Genomic DNA, 6,689 nt, shown 5'->3' with positions numbered 1-6,689 from the left:
TAAAACCTTGGGTTACACGCAGTCGATAACCTGGTGTAATTATTAAACAAAGTATTAAAATCTTGCAACAGTTTAAGTCCCCAATTAGTTGGAATATTTAACTTCGGGTATAAGGATAATTTGACGAGGACACTCGCACTTTATATTTATGACTGATGGACTGTTATGGACAAAAACCAGACGGACATATTAAATAATCCAGGACAAAGGACAATTAACCCATGGGCATAAAACTAAAATCAACACGTCAAACATCATGATTACGGAAGTTTAAATAAGCATAATTCTTTTATTTCATATTTAATTTCCTTTATTTTATATTTAATTGCATTTCTAATTATCGTACTTTTATTTATTGTTATTGTATTTAATTGCACTTTTAATTATCGTACTTTTTAATTATCGCAATTTTATTTTATCGCACTTTTATTTATTGTAATTTCATTATCGTTATTTATTTTACGCTTTAAATTAAGTCTTGTATTTATTTTTAATATTTTACATTTGGTTTTAACTGCGACTTAAGTTTTTAAAATCGACAAACCGGTCATTAAACGGTAAAAACCCCCTTTATAATAATAATATTACTTATATATATATTTATATTTTTATAAAATAAAACTAATATAGCATTAAGCTTTGATTAAAAGATTCCCTGTGGACGAACCGGACTTACTAAAAACTACACTACTGTACGATTAGGTACACTGCCTATAAGTGTTGTAGCAAGGTTTAACTATATCCATTCTATAAATAAATAAATATCTTGTGTAAAATTGTATAGTATTTAATAGTTTTTCCTATAAAAATATAAGCTATTTTATATACACCTCGCATAACATCAAGTATTTTTGGCGCCGCTGCCGAGAACCCAATTTCTTGCTTAAAAGCCGGAAGCGCAACACTAAATAAAAAAAAATTTATTTTTAGTTTACTTTTATAAAAATACGTTTTAAATATTCGAAAACATAGAAAAGAAAACAAAAATTTTAATATTTTTAAGAGTTTGTTAAATAATTAAGTTTTATAATGTTTCTTTATTTTTTTAAAAAAAAAATATAAGTTTTATTTAAATATTTTGTTTTTATTAAAACATAAAATCAAAAACCGAATATATATATATATATATATATATATATATATATATATATATATATATATATATATATATATATATATATATATATATATAAATCTATTTTTAAGATTTTTTATTTATAAAATTATAAAGTATTTCTATTTTTATTTTAGTTTTTTAATATAAGTTTTTATTACATAAATATTTTTATTAAAACAGAAAATATAAAACATAAATTAAAAAAAAAAGTAAAACATCGAATTTAATACTGCACCTAATCTGGATTTTCCTTCACCGCGACTCGCGGAGATTTTTGCCAGGTGGAACCGCGACTCGCGGAGCCACTCTGACACCGACAGAAGCCCTAACAGCATCATTACGTAATTATTATTGTTATTAATAATTAAAAACCCTAATTAGGTTTTAATTTTTAATTAATTAAGTTTAGTTTATTTATTTAATTGTATATTTAGTTTAATTAAATTATAAAATTAATAGTTTTATAAAATAAATAATATAAAAATAATATTTTTATAAAAATTGTAATTTTTGCAACTTTTAGTATATTTTTATAATTTGTTCCTTTTTATTCATTTTAGCGTAACTTTTGTACTTTTCTCTCGTATTTAGTTTTAAATATAGTTTTTGCCATAGTTATTTTTACTTCTAGATTTTTAGGCTTTGCCGTAAAATACCTTAAGTGCTTTTTCTTTAGACTAAGATTTAAGTGCTTTAGAATTTTTCGACGTTTTTTTTAAGTTTTAGTACCTTTTTAAGTTATTTCCATTTGGGATATAGTTTTACTTGTAAGCTTTAATATTTTTAGACGCAATTTTTAGTTTTTAGTTTTTAGTTCCTTTTTAAGTTTCAACGCGCTACTTTCTTATTTTTATTTTTCGACACCTTTTACCTATGTATCAATTATCACTCCAATTAGTAATCTCAATTTGCGATTATAATTTTAAGTTAGTGATAGTAATAAGGTTGGGTTAGTAGAGTGTTTTAAAGTTTTAAAGTCATTTTCTTTTTCTTTCTTATTTTTCGACGCATTTTATTTTTTAATGCTTTTCTTTTTCGACCTTTTTCGACGCGCTCTTTTTATTTCTTATTTATCGCCATTCTAGTTTTTAGGACATAGATTTTTATTCTACTTCTATCTAAATTTCTTAAAATTACGAAAATTTATTTTAAGTGGTTAAATTGATAGACATCAAAATTTTCTGGTTCGTAGTAATAGTTGGATTTGTACGTGGACCGGGTTATTGGAGCCAAACAGTACTCAATTATATTGAGACCAAACGAATCCTGCCCCTCTGCTGCATCTTTTAGCTATTCGAAACGTGGGCAAAATCAAAAAAGTCTATTAATTGGATAACTTATATAATTTTTCTTTCCTTTTAAAAACTAATAGGATATTCAGTGAATGCACCGAGCAAGACGTTCACCACCTTTTGTACGTTCACCACCGGTAACTAGATCAAGACATCTAGCAAATATTACCGCCGTTGATTTTTCTTTAGAATCGTCATCCAGTCGACCAAGTACTCCAATTCAAATTTTCGATAATCCATTTTTTGTACCCGACCTCACAATTGAGAATCCGGAGAATATTCAGGGACGATTTATAGATCCTGAACCATTAATCTTTCCTCCGGAACCACCAATTATTCAAACAGAGATTGTTGAGGAACGAACCATTAAATCAGAATCCTCTAGTGATTCCGATTCAACAAATTCAATTATGGAGAATCTGGAACCTTTAAGTATGGAAGACCGAATGAGAGCTAAACGCACTGGCCAAGGTCAAGGAATTACTCATCCAGACATTAATGCACCAGATTATGAAATCAAAGGACAAATTCTACACATGGTGACTAATCAATGCCAATTTAGTGGTGCGCCAAAGGAAGATCCAAATGAACATCTTCGTACTTTTAATAGGATCTGCACACTATTTAAAATAAGAGAAGTTGAGGATGAACAGATATATCTCATGTTATTTCCCTGGACTTTAAAGGGAGAAGCCAAAGATTGGTTGGAATCGTTACCTGAAGGGGCGATTGATACATGGGATGTTTTAGTTGAAAAATTTCTTAAACAATTCTTTCCGGCATCTAAAGCCGTAAGACTTCAAGGAGAAATTGTTATGTTCACACAGAAACCGAATGAAACTCTATATGAGGCATGGACAAGATTTGGAAAGTTATTAAGAGGATGTCCGCAACATGGTTTAGACACCTGTGAAATAGTACAAATATTCTACCAAGGATGCGACATCACTATAAGGAAAGACATAGATATTGCAGCTGGTGGTTCTGTTATGAAGAAAACCGAAACTGATGCTTATAAAATTATTGATAACACTGCTTCCCACTCACATGAGTGGCACCAAGAAAAAGATATCTATAGATCATCTAAAGCAGCTAGAGCCGATTCTAGCCATGACTTAGATTCCATTTCCGCAAAGATAGATGCTGTCGAGCGACGAATGGAAAAGATGACTAAAGATATTCACTCAATACGAATTAGTTGTGAGCAGTGTGGAGGACCACATTTGACAAAAGATTGTCTTAGTATTGAAGTAACAATGGAACAAAGAGAGAATATTTCATACATAAACCAAAGGCCTGGAAATAATTATCAGAATAATTATCAACCGCCAAGACCGATCTACAATCAAAACCAGAATTATAATCGAAATATTCCATACAATAACCAACAAGGTCCTAGTAATCAACAAGTATCCAACAATACTTACAATCAGCAAAGACCTAATTTTCAAAACAAACCACAACAAATCGATGATAAAAAGCCGAATTTAGAAGATATGATGACGAAGCTAGTTGAAACTCAAACGCAGTTTTTTACATCTCAGAAACAAACTAATGAACAAAATGCTCAAGCATTTAGAAATCAACAAGCTTCTATTCAAAATTTGGAACAAGAAGTAAGTAACCTAGCAAGGTTAATAGGTGAAAGAAAACCGGGAAGTTTACCTAGTGATACAAATGCAAACCCCCGAAATGAAACAGCTAAAGCAATTACCACAAGAATTGGTACAACACTTAAACCACCTGAAATACCTGTAACTTCTGATGAAGCTATTCCTACTCCACAAGAACCACAACCTGATCAAGATAAGGAAAAAGAACCGGTAGTTGAAAAGGTTAATGAAGATAACACAGTTAAGGCTAAACCTTATGTTAAACCACACCAACCACCACTTCCTTACCCGAGTAAAATGAAAAAAGAGAAACTTGAAGCCGAGCAATCCAAATTCTTGGATATGTTTAAACAGATAAATGTAAATCTTCCTTTCATTGATGTAATTTCAGGAATGCCTAGATATGCTAAATTTCTGAAAGATCTAATCTCAAATAGGAAGAAAATGGAAGAACTCTCGGCTGTTACTATGAACGCTAATTGTTCAGCAGTGCTGTTGAATAAGATACCAGAAAAACTATCTGATCCAGGAAGTTTCACAATTCCATGTTTTCTGGGTAGTCTTATTTCAATAGACGCATTGGAAGATTTAGATGCTAGTATAAATTTAATGCCGTATTCACTATACGCTAAACTAGACCTTAGAGAATTGAAACCAACAAGAATAAGTATACAACTAGCCTCAATAAAATATCCTAGAGGGATAATGGAGAACATGCTAGTTAAAGTTGGTACTTTAGTATTTCTAGTAGATTTTGTTGTTCTGGACATGGAAGAAGATTCTCAAGTTCCTCTCATATTAGGAAGACCATTCTTAAACACGGCTAAAGCAATGATAGACGTGTTTGGTAAAAAATTGACCCTAAGTATAGAGGAAGAGAGTGTTACCTTTTCAGTTGATAGAGCAATGCAACAACCGCAATCTGCAGATGATACATGTTATTATATTCAAACTATAGATTCACATGCAGAATTGTTAGAAGAATTTCCAGAATTACAAGGAACAGGAGAATGTTCTTTAGGAGAAAGTACTGAACCAATTGATGAAGCTGAAATGTTAGCTACACTAATAGCTAATGGATATGAACCAACAACAGAAGAAATTCAAATGCTAAAAGAAGAAGACAGATATCGATATAAATCATCGATAGAAGAACCTCCGACATTAGAGTTAAAGCCACTTCCAAACCATTTGGAATACGCTTATTTACATGGTGAATCTGAATTACTTGTAATAATATCGTCTTCTCTTACTGAAAATGAGAAATCTCAACTCATTTCTGTGTTGAAAGCTCATAAACCAGCCATTGCATGGAAGATTCATGATATTAAAGGAATAGGTCCTTCGTATTGCACACACAAAATCCTTATGGAAGAAGGTCATAAAATGTATGTGCAATGCCAATGAAGACTAAATCCTAATATACAAGATGTTGTTAAAAAAGAAATTATTAAACTGCTAGATGCAGGTTTAATTTATCCGATTTCTGATAGTCCATGGGTAAGCCCAGTTCAATGCGTGCCTAAGAAGGGTGGCATGACTGTCATTACAAAGGAGAAAAATGAGCTTATTCCTACTAGGACTGTAACAGGATGGCGTGTATGTATTGATTATAGGAAATTAAATGACGCCACCAGAAAAGATCACTTTCCCTTACCTTTCATTGATCAAATGTTGGAAAGATTAGCCAGAAATATTTACTATTGTTTTCTTGATGGTTTTTTCGGATATTTTCAAATTCCAATAGCACCCGAAGACCAAGAGAAAACCACGTTCACGTGCCCTTATGGTAATTTTGCTTACAAACGCATGCCATTTGGACTTTGCAACACCCCTGCAACCTTTCAAAGGTGCATGATGGCGATTTTTCACGACATGATAGAAGAATGCATGGAAGTTTTCATGGATGACTTTTCAGTCTTCGATGATACATTTGAATCATGTTTAGTTAATCTTGAACGAATGCTTATTAGATGCGAACAATCAAATCTAGTTCTTAATTGGGAGAAATGCCATTTCATGGTTAAAGAAGGCATCGTTCTTGGTCATAAAATTTCAAAGGAAGGAATTGATGTGGATAGAGCTAAAGTAGATATAATTGCCAAACTTCCACATCCCACCAATGTTAGAGGAGTTAGGAGTTTTCTAGGGCATGCCGGTTTTTATCGACGTTTCATTAAAGATTTTTCTAAAATTGCCACTCCTATGAATAAACTCCTAGAAAAGGATGCTCCATTCATCTTTTCAGATGAATGCATCAAATCTTTTAATATTTTTAAAGAGAAACTCACTAATGCGCCGCTCATGATAACACCGAATTGGAATCTACCGTTTGAACTAATGTGCGATGCAAGTGATTTTGCAATGGGAGCCGTTTTAGGACAAAGGATTGAAAAACGATTTCAACCTATATATTATGCTAGTAAGACGTTACAAGGAGCACAAACGAATTACACAACTACTGAAAAATAACACCTTGCTATTGTCTTTGCTTTTGACAAATTTCGTTCATATCTCGTTCTAGCAAAAACAATGGTCTATACCGACCATTCTGCTCTTAGATACCTATTTTCGAAACAAGATGCCAAACCAAGATTAATCCATTGGATCTTACTCTTACAAAAGTTCGATATTGAAATCTGAGATAAAAGAGGAGCAGAAAATCTC

General features: G+C 31.6%; 1 non-coding gene across 1 annotated transcript; it reads right to left on the bottom strand.

The window, feature by feature from the left end:
- Positions 1-3,203: 3,203 nt before the first annotated feature.
- On the bottom strand, positions 3,204-3,310 carry LOC139856433 (small nucleolar RNA R71). Its single transcript, XR_011761915.1, has one exon. It is a non-coding gene; the product is annotated as a small nucleolar RNA R71 (small nucleolar RNA).
- Positions 3,311-6,689: the final 3,379 nt, after the last annotated feature.

Source organism: Rutidosis leptorrhynchoides, chromosome 6 (genome assembly GCF_046630445.1).
Source record: "Rutidosis leptorrhynchoides isolate AG116_Rl617_1_P2 chromosome 6, CSIRO_AGI_Rlap_v1, whole genome shotgun sequence".
In the NCBI taxonomy this organism is placed as follows: domain Eukaryota; kingdom Viridiplantae; phylum Streptophyta; class Magnoliopsida; order Asterales; family Asteraceae; genus Rutidosis; species Rutidosis leptorrhynchoides.
Note: the sequence above shows the minus strand (reverse complement) of the source record. Positions and strands in the feature narration are given on the sequence as shown.